Source organism: Meriones unguiculatus, chromosome 17, assembly GCF_030254825.1.
Source record: "Meriones unguiculatus strain TT.TT164.6M chromosome 17, Bangor_MerUng_6.1, whole genome shotgun sequence".
In the NCBI taxonomy this organism is placed as follows: domain Eukaryota; kingdom Metazoa; phylum Chordata; class Mammalia; order Rodentia; family Muridae; genus Meriones; species Meriones unguiculatus.
In genome coordinates, this window is record NC_083364.1 from 7557420 (window position 1) to 7579886 (window position 22467).

Genomic DNA, 22467 nt, shown 5'->3' on the forward strand with positions numbered 1-22467 from the left:
AGAACACAATGCTGGGCAATATTTACTCCCTCCTAAACCTCCATGCCCTCAGTTTCCTAACATTTAGATTTCCCACATTGTACTTGCTTTTTGTGAAATCTTAGGTCTGGTTCATGCTCCAAGTCCTCCAAGCTCTCCTCCCGCTCTGCTCTCCTCGTGCACCCCTCTCCTCGAGCTCCTCCTCGTTCTCTAGCTCCTCTCCTCTTTCCTGTCCTCTGGCTCCTCCCATTGCACAACATTGTATCCAGTTGCTTTATTTGTGTCCTGTTTACACAAGAGTTGGGACAGGATGCTTATAGTGAGTATCACAATGCAATATCCAAATTGAAACCAGAGAGTTGGGGGTGGGGAAATCAGCATTTGAATTAACAAGGGTAAGGCATATACATTTTAAAAGAACATTATACCAACATGGTACTAAACCAAAGCATACTTGAGTTGTATGAAACACTAGCTTTGTAGCCTGGGCTTAAGTTCATGTGACAGGGTCAGTACGTTACAAGTATGATTCTCAGTTAGACAAGGTATAACACACAGTTAATCCCAGCATTCAAGAATCAGAGACAAGAGGAACACGGGAAGTTTAAGATCAACCTCTACTGCTTTATGAGAACTTGTGTGTGTGTATCCATATATATACACATATGTTTGTACCTATATAGGTGCATTTGTTGATGACATATATATGTGTACCTATACAAGCACATATATACACACATGGACATATACATGTGTACCTATAGGTACACACATATACAGTTATACGGGTACATGTATATATAGGTACATATACCTATATGTGTATACATAGACACACATACATATGTGTGCATATATGTATATATGGGTATACAGATATATAGGTGTATGTAGGTACATATGTATGTATATATATGTATATCTGTATAAAACGATTCCCACTAGCTTGTGTGGCGAGACATGTCAGCTGTATATTGTTTCAGTATTTTCAAAACATGGCATAATACAGAGATACTTTTCACTTGTTATACAACATGGCGCAAGGAGGGGTCTTCATTTAATGGTTCTGTTTATAACTTAATTACTAATGAGCTTCTGATTCAGTTGTGAAGTTCTATATGCAGCTAGGGCCATCCTGGGACTCCCAGGCTACATGTGCACAGGATAACTACATATGTGGCCCAACACATTTGTTGATGACATCTTATAGAAGTTTGGATTACCTCTCCCCTTTCTTAGACAAGTTATTGATTCTACACTTTATCTCACTTCCATAATCAGACTCTCTCACCTGCCCTTATTGGCTTAAAACTAGACACCAACAAATCAGCAAACTAAGGGTAGCTTCTATGACCATTGTTAGAAGCCCAAGGATTATTTAAATGATCCAAAAGTAAGAAGCCCACCATAGCAATTCTCACTCAATTGCTATGTGAAGCCATCTACAAGTATTTGTATTGCCTTGCCTGGAAATTTCTTTCTTTTGCCTATCTATATAGTACTGTGTATGGTTCTGCTACCGAAATAGTGTTTCAATGATCCAAAGCATATCATAAATTATGTTTATGTAATTGGATAGCTGAATAGAAGTATGGGATAGTATGTTGGACAAATAGAGGATATAATTTCTGGGAGGTGATTACATAGATAGACTGAAGTCGAAACTATGTGAGAAGTTGTAAGAGATCTGAGACATGGCCAGAAACCCAGGAAGAAAGGAAGAAGTCAGAATCATCATAGAGTTTGTGCCCAAAGCAATGTTAATAATCACTGAAATATAGTAGAAATGAGTACCAGCAGCAATGATACCACCACAAGAACAGTAACTGGGACTTAAAACATTTTAACAGCTGGTTCTGGCTTAATCCTTATAAGCACAGCTTCTTCAACCAGAGAGTAAGGCTGTGCTCTACTCTCACAGCCTGTGATAAACATAGACTGCGACCACTTACTTGCCACATTGTTGCAGTGTGCCTGTTGCTTGTACTAAAATGTTATCACTCTGAAGACATAAATCATGGTTCTGAGCCTCCTTCTCTCATGTTTACTCACGTTGGTAAGATTGCTACTCAGTGAATATTTGTGAAAGAAAACATTTCCTTTACCTAATTGTTGGCATTTTATGTCATTCTCTTCATTACTGACTCACATCCTGGAATTGTAAAGGAATCCCTTGAAGGGTTCTTATTCCCCTAACACAGCTATCAGAATCTGTAGGGGCTTAGCTCTGAAGCCTGGAAAAGTTGTTCTTTCTGCTCCTTTAATGTATTCTTTTCAGTATGCTCCCAGGAAGCAGGAGAGGAGCTGGGTAATTTCTTGTCAGAAGCTCATCACCAAGGTACTCCTAAATTCATCTCATCCCCACAGTAATGGCTTTGTCCCTCTAGAAGACATTTGTGAGAAGATCTCAATGTGATGTGAGCCATCTTTGCATTAGCAGTCAGTCGGTTAAATCTGTGCATGTGTGAAGAGTGCTAAGGGGAACTGCTCCAGGGGCAAATTACTCCATTCCACTTCAGGAGTACCAAACACAGTCTCTATCTTAATAAATCATTTTATCATAGAAGAAGTTACATATGAAATTGTCAATCTGAAATTAAAAAAGAGAGAGAGAAAGAGAAAAGATAGAACAATGTCAGAACACATGTATGCTGATTTGCTATCCAGTGTCAGGTAGTTGAGTTCTGAGTGAGTTTGTCATAGAAAAAAATGTGAAAATTGTCACATCATCACTACTTAATGATATTTGCCTAGAAAATAGTTAGAAGATGGGAATATGATAATGAAGTCAATGTCCTTCAAATAGCAGAACATTATGGTACACTTAATAATGTCCCCGGATGTATTTTCTCCATTTGTCTGTCTATCTGTCTATCTATCTATCTATCTATCTATCTATCTATCTATCTATCATCTTGCATCATGATTGCAGCCCCTCCTCCTCTCATACCAGTCCCCCCCACACACACACCTATTCTCCCCTCTCCTCCTCAGAGAAGGGGAAGTATCCCATCAGCTCCAACCAGTCCTGGCATATTATGTTTATGTATGACTAGACACGTCCTCTTCCACTGAGTTCAACAAGGCAGCCCAGTTAGGGGAATGTGATCCAAAGGCAGGCATCAGAGTCCGAGAGGGGTCCCATTCTAGTTGTTGGGGGACCCGCATGAAGACCAAGCTATACATATGAAATATGTGCACAGGGCCTAGGACCAGTGCATGCATATTCTTTGGTTGGTGGTACAGTCTCTCTGAGCCCCCATGGGCCCTGGTTAGTTGACTCTATGGCCTTCTTGTGGTGTGTCCTTGACTCTTCCGGCTCCCTCAATCCTTCCCCCAACTCTTCCCTAGGACTCCCTGAGCTCTAATGTTTGGCTGTGTGTCTCTACATCTGTTTCCATCAGCTAATGGGTGAAGCCTCTCAATGGAGTTATGCTAGGCTATTATGCTAGGCTCTTATCTATAAGCATAGCAGAGTAACATTAATAGTGTCAGGAATTGGTTCTCTCCCATGGCATCGATCTCAGTTAGGACCAGCCTTTGGTTGGCCTTTCCCTCAATCTTTGATCCATCTTAGTTTCTTCACATCTTGTAGGCAAGACAAATTTTGAGTCAAAGGTTTTGTGGGTGGGTTGGTGTTCTCATTCCCACACTGGAAGTCCTGCCTGTCTACAGGAGATGGCTACTTCAGGCTCCTTATATTTTACAAAGAGAAAGAAAGTCTAAACTCTGGCCACATGGGAATAGGAATAGTGGTAGGTGATGATGGGTAGGTGGGCAGCAAATATCCAGGTCCCCTTCACAAAGCTTTTGATTTAATTGCTCTTTGTCTGAATCACCTTTAATGTGAAATCATAAATAAGATAAGCTATTTTCTTCATTCCAGCTGAGTGGAGTATTTTTGAATAGGACATCATCCCTCTCCATCAGAAAGGCAAAATCTGCTTTCAAAGCCAGAGAACAAAGCAAAATGAGGAGCACAGAACAATTTCTATTTCAGAGTGAGACGGAGAATGAAAAAATTGTTTGGTAAAATATTTGCCTTTTTTTTGCCAATGTTGTTGCTTCAGCTTGCTGTAGGCTTCTCTTTTGTAATTTATAAGGTAAAAAATAAAATAAATAAACCTATCCTGTGGACTGGTATACTATCTGATGAAAACTGCTGAAGTAATAGTAATAGTAAGCAAAGTAAGACAGCAAATCATGACTGAAGTATAGAAATCACCAATATAATTATTGGGCAACAAATAATCTTTAGGACACGGATTCAAAGAGGCCCTTGTTTAGCTTTTGATGCACATTTTGAGAATGAGGTCAGATTTGGAAAACTCTGCTTTTCAAATCCTACTTTAAAAAAATAAAACTTGTAAAATGAAGATTTTTTTCAGTCAAAATCTATATGTACAAAATCTATGAGTACACTGAACAAAAATGTTGAAAACAAAACGCTGGCAGAGATATGCATGGGATCATGAAGAATGAAGTATAGAGGACTACCACCTTCCTGGAAGATAAAATCAGTGCTCCAAAAAGGCTTGTGAGATGAATTTACAATCTTAATAAACTAGTCTAAAATTTTCAAATTTTCTGATTGACGCATGTGTATACAATTTTGACAAACATAACAGCATCCTAGTAAACAAATATATGCTAGTTTATTATATTTTTTTGTAGTTTAGTAATCACTGTAAGAGTCAGTTTTCAATTGTACTTTGCTATTAGAACTACAGTGTAGCATTACTTACACAAGTATCTTCTGAGGTATTCTTTGTAAGGAAACACTTTTCAGAATTTTATTGAGTGTAGATTTGGGAGGAGTCAGGAGGAAGAGTGGAGATAAAAACACATTGCATAAAATTCTCAAAAAATAATGAAATTCAATGCAATTCCAGACATGTGTGTGCCTCGGTAGATCCAGAATTAAGCTTCACAGTGCTTGCATGCTGAAATAGAAGTCTCAGTGTGGAGGATGTTGGGAGGCGCCGCCTGTCACAAACAATGCTTACTCTCTTATGGCCATAACGCCAATGAAATCTAGACCCATTGGAAGCTCACAGTAGACACACAGAGCCTGTTATCCAGCTTTAGCTATAGGCTAGAAACACAGGCACAGCCATATGTCCTACACAATGAGCAAATCGAATGAACAAATATGCTGCAGAGATTTCCATGACAACCCTTAGCTGGCTGGGACTTAACCCATCCTCCACTGACTGGACAGTAAAAGTACATGAAGGTACTAAGACTAGTTTTCATGGATTTGTAAGTGACTAGTCAGTCACTGTATTCTGACAATCAAAACTTATTTTCTGTAGAAAACTGAAATAGTGACCCATTCTTAATAATAACCTACATTCAAACATTAAAGTTCATTATAGTAGGAGTTTCCTTTAAGGATAAGACTTTACAAATACAAGAGTCCGGGAGATGGAGACATTTTAATATCTAAAACTCAGGTGAAACAGTAAACATGTTCATATGTAGATATATAAAATTTTAATGTCCTTTCCCCATGTATGAAAGGTACGTCTTTAAATTATTAGCCTTTTTTTTCAATAAAATTGTCACTAAATGATTTTATTTTTTATCATGTTTCCAAGTCATAGATATGGTATTAATGCTAAGGATGTATCAAGAAGGGGGAATGTGTGTGAGTGTGTGCGCGCATGTATGATTTGCATGTATACTTGTGTGTATGTGTGCATGTAACATTGTTTTGTTTGTATTTTAAAGACGTATTTATACAGACAGTGTCAGAAAATAAACTTTCCTGAATGGCTTTTATCCAAGTAATTAATTCAATGCCTTCATGGGCAAAAGTTTCAAATAGCTAAGTCAAGTCGTCTAAACTGTTTGTATATCTCTCAGCAACCCAGAAAGAGAGTGTCAAGGGAGAGGGGAAGAAGAACCAGAAGATGGAAGGAAAGCAGGTGGGAAAGCAGGGAGGGAATGGAGAAGGAGAAATACCTTGGCATCGTTGGAAAAGAAACCAAACCTGTATGAGTTTGGGCCGTTTCTGTAGCTCACAGCGTTTCTCAGTTCCTGGATAGGATGCCTGCACTGCGTATCTTCAGGGGAATGAGAGCACATGGTTGTGAATGAAACCTATTTGACCTGATAATTTTCTCAACTGAATCTGGTTAGTGTACTCTTGAATTCATGGAGGAAAACCCTAGGAAAGGTCAGAAGTCCTTCTCAGAGAAAAGAATTAGGATAGTAAGCTTTCAGACCCTTCAAATCAGTGATATCATTTCTCCTCTGTATCCTTCCTAAATTGCTTCTGATGGAAGAAATCAATGCTTCTATGCTGTGACAACAGATACACAAAGTGTTATAGTATTGCTTCAGGGAATAAAGCTGCAGTCTTGGTACAAGGGTTATTTGTGTTTGTCAAAACCAGCACTCACCTGATTTTCCCCACAGGCACACATTTTTGTTTATAATTACATCATTCAATTATCCATCATCTTTTTATTAATCTGTCTCTTCACTACAGTTTCCAGAGGAGTCTAAAGTGACATTTTTGAAAGAATGATCTGTTCAGTTCATAGCTGGATACATGTTACATTCACTCCTAAATGCTGTTTTAATAAAATGAAGTAAGCTGTCATTGCCTAATTTATTTCTGTGCCAAGCCATTTAAGCTCTCCAGAGAAACTTCTGTTTAAGTAAGGCGGGCTTGACCAAGAAAGGTTGTCATGTATTAACTGTCTCTGTGGGAAGCTGATGTTAAAAGAATAATTGGTTCAGTGAAGGGGACCAGAAATAAGCTGTGCTATTCTCAGTCAAAAAGGCAGTTTCTTGTCCCCTCTGTCTGAAAGTATGCTGTCACTTCTAACTAAGAGAGTGCCACCACACACAATTAGTGTAAGGAAGCTTTCAGGATCTTTTCCACCCTGATGATAATATTCTTTTTAACACACTTTTTCTGATTGGCACTCATCTGTAACCCTGCAAAAGTGTGGAACACACTTCCATTTTCCTTCTTATCAAATAATCAGATTTCTGCATCTCTCTTTTTTCACTTATTGAAACTGGAATCCTCCCACTAACTCACAGTTCTGACTAATTCAGGAGGAGGACCTATGCTGTGGGATGTCAGTGATATTCCATGCTGCTTAAGAAGATAAACTGATCATACTGCAGACACAAACCCAGCTTTATAAAGGCAGAAGCACAAAAGACAACCTTAATTCAAAGGTGATTAAAACTTCTCCGGGTTTTTAGCCTACAGTTCCAGTCAGGCTCTAATTCCTAATCACAGTGTAGAAGTACTAATGCAGCCAGTAGGAAGTGCTTCAGCTTCCCCCGTGCCTCTGCTCAGCCATTCTTTCAAATGGAAAAAAAGACTAAGCAATTCTGTGTCATTACCAAGAGTTGATATTGAGAACCCCTGGGCATTTGTAATGTAAATCCTAGTTTAGTTTAGAAAATGTTTCATTTCATTCCTTTCAGCTTAATTTACTGTTGTTTCTATTGTGTCTCCAACAACATTAGGTCATAGTAACTTTTCAGCTTTTGGAAATGACGGTTTGTGCCAGCTGTATTCTCTTGTAAAGTGTTGCAAATGTAAAATTCAAATATAGCTATTGACTGGATTTCTAATTTTTGAAAGCAGAGATAGACTGCATATTATTTGTTTAAAATATGTAGATTTAGAAATAGCTCAACATGTAATAAAATTTTATTTATTTATCTATTTATTTATTTATTTATTTGTTTGTTTGTTTGTTTTAAATTTATTTCTGAGACACTGTCTCACACTTTGCCAAGGCTGGCTTGGAATTCATTATATAGACTTCGCTGGCCTCAAACTCTGAGAGTTTCCTGACAAGGGTTCAAAGTTCATGAATGACTATTTCTGATCATAGAATTAATGTTATAACACATCAATAATATGTTTTTTCTTTCTTTTATTGTTTATTATTATTAGTTACATTTTATTAACTCTGTATCCCTGCTGTATCCCGCTCCCTTATTCCCTCCCAATCCCACCCTCTCCTCCCTCATCTCCTCCCTACCCCTTTCCAAGTCCACTGATTGGGGAGGACCTCTTCCCCTTTCGTCTGGCCCTGTTTTGTCAGGTATTTTCAGGGCTTGCTGCAAAGTCCTCCTCTGTGGCCTAGCAGAACTGCTCCTCCCTTGGGGGGTGGTTAGGCCAAAGAGCCTGCCATTGACTTCCTGTCAGAGATAGTCCCTGTTCTCTTTACTATGGGAAACCAATTGGTTATTGAGCTACCACAAGCTTTGTCTGAGCAAAGGTTCTAGGTTATATCCATACATGGGCCTTGGTTGGAGAAACAGTTTCAGAAAAAAAAAAAAAAACCTGTGCCCAGATATATTTGGTCCTTGTGGGGCTCCTATCCTTTCCCCGTCATAGTAATTCCCTTCTGCCAAAGGTTTGGTTATGAGTCTTAGTATCTGTTTTGAAACGCTGCTTGGTAGGGTCAATAATATGTTCTTGATAAGAACATATAATATAAACTCTGCTTATTGATTGACTATAACACCTACTATGCACCCAAATATCTATTTTTTGTTTTTGTTTTTAAAAATCTTTGAGTTGGAGAAATGACTTAGTTCTAAGAAACCTTAGGTTGACCCTAGTCTATCAGGTCTCATCAGGACTGGCTGCATTGTCTTCCTCTGTGGCCTGGAAAGGCTGCTCCCTACTCTGGGGGAGGTGATCAAAGAGACGGCCCATGAGTTCATGTCAGAGACAGTCTCTGTTCCCCTTACTAGGGAGCCCTCTTGGAGAATAAGCTGCCATGGGCTACATCTGAGCAGGAGGTATAGGTTATCTCCATGAATGGTCCTTGGTTGGAGTTTCAGTCTCAGAAAAGACCCCTGTGCCCAGATTTTTCTAACTTTTATGCAGACTCTAAGAATTGAACCCAGAGGAGCAGAGTGGAACACTGTGTACAGGAATGAAAGAAGACTTTTTTTTTTCAAAATTAGTAAAATTAAAGTCAGAGAAGATTAAGTTCTAGAAATAATATTGCACAACATGGATATTGCAGTAACGATGGTATATTTTAAAAATTGATAATTGTCAAAGACTATGTTTAACAGGTTAGGGGAAACTGAGGCAATGGAAGTCGAGTCAGGGAACAGGTCTGGAAGCCAGTAGCTTCTAGCATCTGTGGTTAGGTACTCATGGTACCCAGCATTAGCCTTAGTTTGAGAGAACAGGCAATTTAATTCTTCAGGGGCCAGTACTTTACAACTGGCAAGAAGCTCTGAAACTCTCTTTAAACACTCCTGGGGTCAGACCTGCTGATTTCTGAGGAATGCCTCCTGCTGATTAGCAGCTGGCAGTTAAGAAAAGGAGCTTAATTACCTAAGCCAGTGAAAGACTCAGGAAGAGGCTAGCAGGGCAAAGCAGCTGGCCAGCTCAAGGTTCAGAATTTATTAACTCCTTGTGAGCTGGCTGAAAAGAGAAATAGAAAAACAACAACAACAAATACACACACATACACACATACAATGGATGAAGCCAAGTAGGCTCCAATTTATATACCCTCTAAAGCAGAGCTCTGTACATCAGCGAAAAAACTACCTCATGGCCATAAAAGCAATTATCACAGTTTGTTATATAGCAGAATTACTGATTTTCTCCATTAAGAATAAACATTTCTAGCTATGTCTTTTAACAGGGTCTAAAAGCTTACAGCAGGATTATTTATATGTCTTTCTATTAAGGCTCATACCTAACTAAGCATTCTTGAACTATCTCCTAACTCCAAGACTTCATCATGAGCTCAAAGTAATATTTCTACTCTTTCGTTTCACATTTAGGTAGTTTTTCTATTTTCTGTTCATGACTATCTATTGAGAGAACCAGGCCTGACCTACTGGCATTACAGGCAGGAGCCACCTGGCCCAGTCTAACATTGAAATTATTATCCTTTTTTTTTCCCCCCACAGCTCAAAGTGCCTTGTTCGGGGTGGATCAAAGCTGCGGTGAATTGCTTTCAGACCAGGGAGGCAGGCTCCCTGGTTGGCGGAGACTACACTGGTGAAGTACTGCCCAGCCCAACCTCTCCCACCCTGCAGCTGTGGCCGGAGGGTGTACAGGCGGGCCACCAAGGAGGATCCCCCCTTGGCGGGGCTGGTCGGAGCCTTCACCAAATACAGCTCGACCTGCCTCCAGGGGTGCAAACACCGAGCCGGGGCCACAAAGACCGTCTCAGCCAGCACCCAGGTGCAGGGTGGAGACTGTAGGAGATCGCTGGTCACCATCCCCCGGGCACGTGTCGTGTTCGAGAATGGCGCCTTCATGTGTGCAGAGGGCACTGGCAAGTTCTGCCCCTGAGGTCTTTCCCAGTCATTGTCTCTAAGAAATTATAATTCTTCAGCAACAGGACTTTACTTTGAAGTCACCAGCCCCAGGGATTAGGTCATAGGTCACCAATTCCGGGAAGAAAAGAATGGAGTCCTCTACCCGAGGAATAGCCTAGCGAAAACCCAGCAATATTTAACCATCACGCTTAGCAAGGGCTAATCAGTGAACACCTGGAATTTTCCCAGGTGTTCTTTACCATAGGGCGAGTGAAACAATTATCGTTTGGATTGGCTCTCCTGACAATTTCCTCCGGACTCGCGATATTTGCTAAATATCAACCAATCATAAAACTGCCTGTCTGGAATTTCCCAACCTTACTGTAACCCTAAGTAAAAACCTTCCTCCCCCTGAGCTCTGGGCTCTACAGTCAAGAACCTCTGCATCAGTGAAGGTGTGGGCCCAAGCATGAGCTTGTAATAAAAGGACCCTACTGTGTTTCCATTGGAATCTGCTCCTTGGTGGTCTTTGGGCTCTGCAAGACTTGCGCATAACACTATCAAGACCGATGCCTTCATTTCCAGCCCAGAGCAAACGTTTACCTTTGATCCTAACTCTGTCTCAAGCCTGTTCTTCTCTTTAGTGTAGTTTTTGTGCCAGTGACATGGGAAGGTTCACAGACTGTTTATGCAGACTTTGCTCTTCTGCATAGGGTGAGGAGGACCTAGAGTTATTTCAATCAAATCAGGAATTCTGTAAAGTCATTATCAGGAATTGTAAAATCATCAGTTTATCTAAACAGCATTATTACATAGAAGTACATCTTCATAAAGAGTCTGCGGAAGGTCTGCCCAACCAGAGTGGGTAAGTAGTCAGGAAACATTAGGCAGTGAGGATCCCCTCTTGCTCAGTTACATCCTGCCAGGTATAGGAGACAAGCGTGGAGGCAGCAAGACACAGTCTGAGACAAAGCCCCTGTGGTCCTCCTCATCCTTCATAGACCATGCACAACTCATGGTGGAAGCTCATTTGCTCATGCAGCCTTGCCTTCAAGGCTGCTTCTGTCAGCTACGTGTGTGTTTTAAGTTCTCATCACTAACAACTGAAAATCATGAGACAATACATTTGGTAATTATATCAGTTGAACCACCCCACAACAATATTCCAAAATTTCAAGTTTCACATTATAAAATTCTCATTATTTTTAATTGAAAGTAAATTATTATTGGGAAAAGCAAGTTATTCTAAGTCCATCCCTTTATTCAGTAAGTTATTCCCCAATGACATTCTTATCTTACATGTGGAGCGTCATCACCAAAGAACCTACAACTAAAATAAAACCTTAAAATACCAATAACAGCTGGGGGATGGTGGTGGTAACAGAGGCACTGGAAGTGACAGAAGACTACTGTCCATCACAGAAGATAATGAAGCTATCTGATGAATCTGATTATCATGCAAACACAATGGCTAAATATTTCTATGACTTTCAAAGAAATTGATAAACATAACTGGTAACTATCAAATATGTATTATACAGAGATAGACCACCTTGTGGGTAGAAAGAAAGGTTTACTGAGGGTTGAAAGCTCCCAGGCTGCCTCCTACGTGCAGAAAGAAACAAATGGTAGAAAAAGCCTTGCCATCTTTACGGGGACAGGTATTGAAGGGGTGGCAGGCAAGTTAATCAGAACAGCCTAGAGCTGGAGCGGCAGGAGGAGGGGCGTGGCCAGAACAACCTTGGAGCTAGTAGGGGGTGGATAAGGGAAGTAATACCACTCCCGACAAACAGAAACTCACTTCACAAGATTTCTGAGAAATGTTGAAGTTAGCTTTCCATTCACTTCATAGCAACCCATCTGTTTACCTGGTCAGGTATCTGTCTGAGTGAGACCAGACTGTCATTTATGACACTGTCAGTGGCACTGCCATTTGGGGGACAAAGTCCCCCCATCAGTGCACTTGGAGAGGGCCAAGGGAGGGAGGGTGAGATTGGGAGGGAGTAAGGGAGGGGCTACAGCTGGGATACAAAGTGAATAATATATAAAATATAAATAAAATTCATTAACATAAAAATAAAAAAATTGTAAAATATCTGTATTTCCATGCTTGGCACCTGGGCCCATAGGAAGGCTACTAGAACCTCAGCCTGCAAATGGAGACCTGGAGGCCATAACAATGGCTAGCCTCAACTTGGCTACCTAGGGGCTACATGGTACTAAAGTGATGGTATATTTTATTTTCCATTGTTATGAAAGAACACTTTGGCAAAAAGCAGCCTAGGCATGATAGGCTTTGTGTGGCTTAGACTTCCAGATCACAGTGTTTCACTGAGGAAAATCAGACCAGGAATTTGAAAGAAGAAGCTATGGAGGATGCTGCTCATAAGGCCATATCCCCTGCCAGGAGAAAGGGGGCTGGGTCCTCCTTCATCAACTAAGAATTAAGACAACAGTTTTCAACAGCCTTATCTGATATAGACAGTTTATCAGTTGTGCTCTCCTTTTAGATGATTCTAGGCTGTGTCTAGCTGAAAACCAACAATGCCTTGGACAAGTAGGTACTGTGCAGAAGCTAGGCAGGTCCTGAAATGACTGTGACTGGATTTGAATTGATGGGTTTGGAGTCTGACTCTATAGGGGCTTTATCTGTGCTCAAAGAGATTGGTGTGTATCTTGAATCACAGCTCATGGTTCCAAAGCTCAGACTGTGGGATGGGACTGACACTGGAGCCTCGGATAAGGAACTGAACCTGGTGGCTATGGGACTGTGGGGCCATTTGTGCTGTACTGAAGCATGGAGATGTGAAGATCATCTTGACAAGGTAGCTTATGTGCATAGATGACAGACTGGTACCTGAAGTTAGAAGGGGTGACCTGGTGTTAGAGTGAAACAGTTTGTATTGGTTCATTTCATTGTAACTGATCTAAAATTCCCAATAGTTTTGGACTGCACGAAGCAAGAACTTCTTGGCTGGCAGGGAGGTTATAACGAAGGCTCTGGTTCCACATGTCTGGTAGGCTAGTGACTTTGGCTTTGGTACACAACTAGTTTGAGGACAGGAACGAATCTCAAACTATGAGGCTTACTTAGTACTAGTAGCAATCTGAAATGGACTGTGCTAGGATTATTCTGGCCCTGAGGTGTGCCTGGGATCTACACTACATCTACAGTTGCTGGCCTGGGATCCAAGACCACTGGAGATCAAAGTCAAAGTGGTGATACTCAGAGGAGTTGTCAAGCTGGCAGCCATGCAGGCTGAATCATTCTAACTTGGACCAGAGTGGGTGTGGAAGCTCAGTGTGCCTAAAAGTTATGCCTGCAGTTAAGTAGGGCTCTGCTATGTGTGACTTCTTGCTGTGATAAACTTGGATTTTAGGACTCATTGCCTCAACTGGGTAGTAAGGCAAACATGATAATCTAGCTGACTGCTATGTAGTAGAGTCGGGGTCCACTGCACGCCTACTTGAGAATGTGCTTTTACTGCGGAAGACTGATATTTGAGACAAGTCTAATATTCCTGTCCTATTTTCACATGTGGGTAGCATCTCTCTGCCTGGTATGTTTTCTGTAGTTGTTAAATGGTCCCCTCTGGTGATAGAAAATGCTCATTTCTGACCTCTTCAATGCATTTTCCTCTTTCTGTGCTCTGCGCAGCCATTATGACCTCTCACCTGGTTTCTTTAGCGTTTGTGGAAGTATTTATGAGCAAGATAGTTGTTCAAAGTGATGTTTTGTAGACGATGTTCTCACCTGCCACCTTGATGCTCCTGCTCTGAAGAAAGCCAACGCAGTCTCTGTTGTACGTCCTGGCCTTTAAGATGATCAGGGGCATTTGATTTCACCCTCCTTCCCCCAGTGCTAACCTACGGCAGGCTTCTTTTTTGTACTGCTTACTATGGTGGTTTGAATTAGAATCACCTCATGGACTTAAATATTTGAGACTCTGACCCCCAGATGGTATGCATAGGGATGTTTTGGGAATGTTTAGGAGGTGGAACAATACTGGAGGAAGGACGCCACTGGGGTGATGGGCTGTGAGGCTTTCTAATCTCACCTCAGATATCTGCTTCCAAATTGGGATGAAAATGTGATTAGCTGGTCGTCTGTTTCTGCCAGCTTGCTGTAATTTCCCTTTCATGAAGGACTTCATCCTTTAGCAATTATGAGAAGAAATGAACTCTTTCTTCTTTAAGTTACTTTTTGGGTTGTTGTTTCACACACTGTAACAGAAAAGTAATTAGTTCACTTACCAACTTTGAGTGAAAGGCTCTATGGCCAGTGTTTACAAGGGGTTAAAGAACATGATTCTCCTAATAGGCATGGAATGGAATATCACCTCACCTGCAATTGAAATGCAGCTGGGATACAAGGTGAATAAACTCTAATTAATTAATTAATTTAAAAAAGAAATGCTTCTTTGGTCTTGGTTATTTTGTGTGCATTATGGAAAGGCTGGGAGCTTCATCACTCAGCAGAACAAGATGTCATATGTTCATTAAAAAAATAATTCTGAAATGAATCATAGCTGCTCATTTAATGGTGCGCCTTGGATTTAGTAGCCTGGGGGCGGGCACCCTGACTATTCAAAGTTTTCTTGATTGAAGAATGCCCCAATATGTCTAGTTAGAAAGGATAAAGTCATGCTTTACTATCCCCGTATCTGTTGTTTAATTTCTGTCCTTCAGTCAGGACAAAAGTAGAAAATCATATGAATTAAGAATTACATACTTGTCTTTCTTGCTGAAGTAACCACTGAGCTTTATTAATATCTGTAATGTACACCTAAAGAAGCTAAGCAAGAAGGAGGACCCTGGGTAAGATGATCAATCCTCACTCAGAAAGGCCAACAGATTGAACATCAGAAGAGAGAGAAAACAGGGAACAGGACAGAAGTCTACCACACAGTCTCTGAAAGACGCTACCCAACAGGGTATCAAAGCAGATACTGAGACTCATAGCCAAACTTTGGGCAGAATGCAGGGAATCTTATGAAAGAAGGGAGAGATAGAAAGACTTGGAGAAGACTAGAGCTCCACAAGGAGAGCAACAGAACCAAAAATGTGGGTACAGGGGTCTTTTGTGAGACTGATATTCCAGCCAAGGACCATGCATGGAGATAACCTAGAACGCCTGCAGAGATATAGCCCATGGCAGTTCAGTCTCCAAGTGGGTTCCCCAGTAAAAGGAATAGGGGCTGTCTCTGACATGAACTCAGTGGCTGGCTCTTTGATTACTTCCAACTGAGGGGGGAGCAGCCTTGCCATTCCACATAAGAAGACTATGTAGCCAGTCCTGATGAGACCTGATAGACTAGGGTCAGATGGAAGGGGAGGAGGACCTCCCCTACCATTGGACTGGGAAAGAAGCACTCGAGGAGATGAGGGAGGGAGGGTGGGATGGGAGGGGGGAAGGAGCTAGAGCTGGGATACAAAGAAAATAAAATGTAACTAATATAAGAAATAAAATAAAATTTAAAAAGTATTATATACACCCACCAGAAAAGAACTTGGATTTGGGCTTTTGTAAAAACGATTTACAAACCTAACTAAGAAACTCGCTAGTCAATGTTGTGTGAGACCTAACAATTAATTCATACCAAATGTTTTAAAATCTAACTTGGTGCCATCTTTATAGCCTAGGATGCTCTTTAGTTTAAGTGTAAAATGAAGAGAATCTTATGAATAAACTTGTGTTTATAAGCAACTGAAGAACAAGTGCCCACGATTGGCATAAAAAAGACATCTACATGGAGAAGTTAACAGCTGAATGTTCAGTTTGTTGGTAGTTAAGATACAATAATTTTTAAGATTTTATTTATAATCGTTTAAAATCTGTATGGGTACCATGTGTGTCTGAATGTGTAGTTACGTGCATACCTGTGAGGGGATTTGTGTGTGAGTGTATATGAGTGTGCGTGTATGAGAGTGTGTGCACGTGTGCATGTACATGTGTGAGTATGTGAGTGTGTGTTTCTGAATGAGTGTCTGTGTGCAAGTGTGAGTGTTAGCATGTGCATATGCATGTGTGTGAGTGTGTGAGTTGGCAAACAAGCCTTACAGCATCCATGCACATGGAAGTCAGAGCACAACTTTGTGGGGTGGTTCTGTCCTTCTATCTTTGTGTAGGTTCCAGGCATCAACCTCAAGTCATTTTTCTTGGTATCAGTTACTTTCTTTGATGAACCATCTTGAAACCCAAGGTATAATAATAACATTTTATAGTATATGAAGCTGACCATTTGGTTGACTTCTCCAGATTTATAGTGCATTTGCTTTAGTGTACATGACATTTCCAGATTTACTGTAAGACATCTCAACTCTTCTTAGAATTCTAATTCAACTTTAAAATAAAGTCATGTAAACACTACCACCAGAATGTTAAAATGTATCTGAATACGATCAGCTTGTATTTTCCCTTTTTGGAAAGCAGAATCGTTACTGCAAAAGTATTGGTGTTAAGTATGTGCTGGCAAAATAATCAGCATTTTACTCCCTTCCCAAAGCAATGCAATGTTAACCTCAATGTATCATAACATATCTTTCTTTCTAGCAAGGTTAGGATTCCACTGCTTGGAAAGCTGCAGCTTTAAATTTTCTGTTGCTCTACTATAAGTCATAGCAGCCATTCACCCTGACAGTTAAATAAAACATACTATTGAGACAGTTTAAAGTACCTTTAAACATATTTTTGCATTAACCATATAATAGATATGAATGTTAATAAGTCTCATTTGTATGTACAAAAGAATCTGTAACTGGTTTAAAAATAAATGGCCAAGTATGAAAATTGTAAGTAATCTTCCCTTCCGTAGCTATGAGTAAATATTTAAGTAACTTACTGAAAAATGCTAACATAACTGAAAACGTACCACAATAAGGTGAGCACAGACCTTCACACATTTGAATACAGAAGAGGAAGAGCGGCTGAGAGTGCTCCAAAGCACGTGTGCATCTACGGATGCTCTGTCTATCAGTGGTACCGAGCACTGGTGCCAACACCAGCCTGTCTCATACTGATTGTGACTTGCTTATTTCCAAACAACGAAGACCAGTTCATGTGCATGGGGAACCTCCTGGCACTCATGTTTAGAACCAAAGCAAAGACTCATGACCAAACCTTTGGCAGAGTACAGGGAATCATAAGAAAGAAGGGGAGTTAGTCTGATGGGGAAAGGATAGAAGCTCCACAAGGACCAAATATATCTGGGCACAGGGTCTTTTCTGAGACTGACATTCAACCAAGGACCATGTATGGATATAACCTAGAACCTCCACTCAGATGTAGCCTGTGGTAGCTCAGTAACCAATTGGTTTCCCAAAGTGAGGGGAACAGGGACTATTTCTAACAGGAACTCAATGACTGGCTCTTTGGTCTCCCCACCCCCGAAGGGAGGAGCAGTCCTGTTAGGCCACAGAGGAGGGCTTTGCAGCCAGTCCTGAAGATTCCTGATAAAACAGGATCAGATGAATGAGGAGGAGGTCCCCCCCCATCAGTGGACTTGGAAAGGGGCATGGTGGAGATGAGGGAGGGAGGGAGGGAGGGACTGGGAGGGAATGAGGGATCGGGACACGGCTGGGATACAGAGTTAATAAAATGTAACTGATAAAAAAAAAATAAAATTAAAAAAAAATCAAAAAAAAAAAACCAAAAGAAATAGAAGAGAGAGAGAGAGAGAGAATTATTTCTAATAAACACTTTGGATTCCTTAAAAAAAAAAAAAAAAAAAAAAAAGAACCAATATATAAAGCAACTCCAGAATGTGAGGCTAGATCCGGACATATCGGTGATTTCAGAAGAAGAAAGGAATAAAGTTAAGGGTGGACGCTGCTCTTCACAATGGTTATTCATTTGGCATGGGTGCAGTTAGTGATGACTCCCAACAGTCCTACCCAGGACTGTGATTTGGACTTGAGTGACAGGCTACAAGGAACAATAAATTCAAGTAATTATCTCTGGGTAAATTTGTGACAAATTACATGTTATTGTACTTATTACATATTATTGTACTTCTCAATGTCTTGATTGACTAAAAGGTTTGTGTGGAATATATAAACACACACATATAATGGAAAATAAGAGTTTTGTTGTAATATATATATATTTTTATCCATATTTTTTGAAGTGAATTGATTTTGTTATATTAAAATGGTATTTAACAGTTACTGTGTATTTAACTCTGTGAATTGAATTATTATTAACAAAATATAACTCACGTTTTATTTTGGCCTTAAAGGAAGACAAGATTCATCTACAGCATTTAACTGACAAGGAAAAATTACTGAAGTAGAAAAATGATATAAAGATTCTGCCTCCTTTTTTTAATCTTTCAAGCTTTACATTTCAGTTTTCAATCTTTAAACTCATTAAGTAAAAGGAATGTATTTCCCTTGAAATGATTTAATGTGATCTACTTAGATATTCAAACGGGTTTTTCATCTATTGATCATAAGAAAAGACTCAATAAACACAGTGAACTTCACAATGATTCAATTGCAGATACAGTGGCAAGAGAGAAGAAGCCACAAATTAGGAGGAGGCAAAACCGGTTGTTGTTGTTAGTGAGATTTTAAATTTCGTAATAGCACTTATCCCACAAAGCTTAGGCCACTGCTCAGAAATACTGCTTATTTTAGAAGACAGGCATTACTCTCGTTGGGGTATGACTTTTAGTACACATTCAAGGGTAAATTAATATTACAGAAAAACTTTCCTCTCTGTAAGTGAGTTAGCAAGGTAGATGGCTGTGTCTAAAGCTCAACTTTGGGAAATGTAGTTTCTCTATATGTTTAGTTTAGAATCGTTTAATATTGTGTACACTTAAAATATAAAAGAAGGAAAGTCAATTACTGGAATAATGTAGGTGATTGTGGATGAGATGTGATAACTCAACTGCACAGAGATAAATGTTTTGAAATTCTTCATGTGTTTAAACTGTGGTGTCAGCAGAACAGACTTTAAGAACAGAAAGAAAAAGAGCAGGGAAACATGGAAGCCAACTTTTTCAGTTCTGTGAATCACTCCAGCAGATGGATGTATACAGTGTGGCACCACAATGTGGGTGTGGTAGCATACAGCAAAAGGTAATCATGTAACAACCTTAAAAGAGTCTGAGTGAAACAGACCTTCCCTAATGGAAGAGAACCAGCAGAATAATGTATGTTAAAAGGGATGTGTTGGTTGACTTTCACAAAAGCTTAGGTACGTCAACAGTGTCTGACTCCACACTGCAGAAGCTGACACCCGGTGGCTTCTCTGCTGTGAGGTTGGCTGTCTCAGCAGCTCTCGCCTGGCACTGAAGGGTGACGTGGTGGCAGCAGCAAGATGCCAGCAGAGTGGGTGAACTGGCCAGCACAACGTGAGTACAGGGAGGCAAACAACAGAAGCTTCCCCTCCCTTTTGCTGCTGCTGGAGCATGGCGTCCATCTCAGGGCACACTTTTCCACTTCAGTTACACTGATCCAGACAACGCGTCTTGGTATGCCTCCACATACAGGCTAGTTGGCAACCAGAAAGGACCAGCACACCCATGCAACAATCCACTGAAACGGAATTCAATAGCAACTCATATTCTTATTTTTCTTTAAATACATTCCTTTGTAGCTTAAAAAAGCTCATATGAGTTATTATGCAAGTCCAGTGCGTTCATCTATTAACCATCTGATAATCTCTGAGTACTGTTTCTCAGAAAAATAAGTAAAATTTTGGTGAGGTAGACGCTGATCGGGTTTGCAGAAAATTCAGTGTAGTTGTGGCATCTTGTTTAGGAAAGAGAGGATGATGGATAAGCTAGAATCCTGACTCAAGTAACCTTTTCTCAGGATGTCAATGATATCAGAATTGTAAGTTTAAAGACTACTTAATGCAGTTGACCCAAGTATATCATATGTATTGGAATGTAGAATTCATATGGCTGCTTAGACACATTTAGGTGACAGCTGAGACAAACTCGTTTTTCTAGAAAATTAAAAATAGAGAGAAGGGAGTGAAGACTGCTTTTTGTTCTGTTTTCTCTTTTGGGTACTTAACAGTTAAGAAGTCAAAGTTTTCTTTATAAAAATGCACACAGGTAATATACACAGGAGGAATGATAGAATTTCTAAATTACCATTTCACAATCTCTAATGGAATAATGGATCTAGGCTGTGATCGATAGTGAATGCTAAGAGCATTTGGTGAAAGGCTGATGGGGAATTTGTAAAAGAGAACAAATCTGATGAATTTGATTTCTATTGCTGCCATAATAAATTACCACAAAGTGAGAGGCTTAAAACAACACAAATTTATTATCTCACTGAGCTGTGGGTCATTATCCCAGCACTGTGTGGCTCAGCTCTTTCTCTGACCTGGATTTGCAGGTAGCAATCCAGTCAGCAGGGCTAAGTCTGGAGGCTCAAAAGGTGAGTCCTCACTGGAGCTCACTGAAGTTCATGTGGACTGCAGGACTGAGGTGCACTGACTTGCAGGATGTTGGCTGAGGGTGCTCCTGGCTTCCGGATAACTGTGCACATTCTACTGCTGCTGTTTTGCTTTGTCCGTATTGTCAGCAAAGCTGTGTTGTCCCTTCTTGTGATCAGCCTAGTTGTATTCCCTTGTCATCACTCCTGCCTCCTCTTCTTCCCGACTCAGTGTAAGAAAAGACTCCGTTCTTTAGAAAGGGCTCGGGCGATTAGAACTGTCTTCTCAGATTGTCAATGATGTCCATAAAAGCACATCTGCATAACCCCTTCACAGAAGCACCAAGTTCGCAAAGATACTGGTGACAGTCTTGAGTGGAAATATTTAGAAGTCTATCAACTGTAGGTGACAATAAGATCCAATTGTTAGAGTATTCTTTAAAAACAGGGGATAAGTGGTAACATGGAAAAAAAAAAAACAAAAACAAAACTGGCAAATGTCAACTCTTCCAGCTGGTGATAAATTCACGAGTTTTATTTGTTATTATAAAATTTATTTTTTGTGTGCATAACCTTCCGGAAGAAAGACTAAATGTATACGCAACCACCAAAACATTGTAATGTGAATCCCCTACTTCACTCAAGAATGAGTCCACAGATGAAATTTCATCTAGACTTCTGTATTTTTCAGTGATCTCCTTTGGTACAGAGTGTTGGATTATGACTGACTAAAAACAATTTTAACCTTTGGATTAAGGCGAAGAAAGCCCATGTCCTACAATCTAATTAGTGATTACAGGTACTACTCCCGTTTCTTAAGTGTCCCTTTGAACGGAAATGCCCAGTTTGTGAACTGTAGCACTGAAGAATGTTGCTGGTGCCTGTAGATGAACTGATGCATTGCGGAAGAAACACACACTAGGGAACAAGCACACTCATGTCATGATATGCTGCTTCCTGCCTGGTTTGCGTTTCTCAAGTAGATCTTTATTTGCATTTAGTGTGTGTGTGTGTGTGTGTGTGTGTGTGTGTGTGTGTGTGTTTATCTGTCATAATAATGTCTTACCATATAACTTTGGTTGGCCTGGACCTCATTACATAAAATAGACTTGCCTTGAATTTATAGAGCTCTTCTTACCCATGACCAGCTGTGTTCATTAAAGCATGTGGCTATAATATAATTTTTTCATACCGTACATAGAAGGTGATTAAGAGGTTAAAAAGTTAAATGATTTTATAAATATTTATGTTCACCCATAGAGCTGGTGAGCTCTCAGTGTTGGTCAGAGAAGTACCTGCCCCATCAAGTGGACAGCAGTTAGTGGAGTGATGCATAGTTAATCAAAGTGATGAGACTAAAAGACTCAATACTCAACCCTAAATGAGACATTAGTACTAACCCTATCACTTGGGCTCAGGGAATTTTGAAGAGGAGGAAGAAAAATATAAGAGTCAGAAGTTGGGGAGAAATGCTGTGAAAATTCTCATTTCTAGCAGGTATGACAGTGATGATTTCACAGCAGCCATGGTTACCAGCATAAGACCTGTACAAAATCAGTGAGGACAAAACCCTAGAATAGATATGATAAATGGTCTCTAAGCCCCATGAAGAGCTATTGACATTGGATAGTTTCTGGGGATGGGAGAATCATTCTGATTTGATGGTGTGGCCACTAGGAGGTCTCCCATGGTCCACTGCCTCTATGCATATGGTCAGCCCCAGCTGGACTAGTGGCTCATCAAAGGAAAGAAAGCAGATGAAGTTGGGGGGACCTATTGGAAGGCTATTGGAAGAGGTAGAGCGGAGAC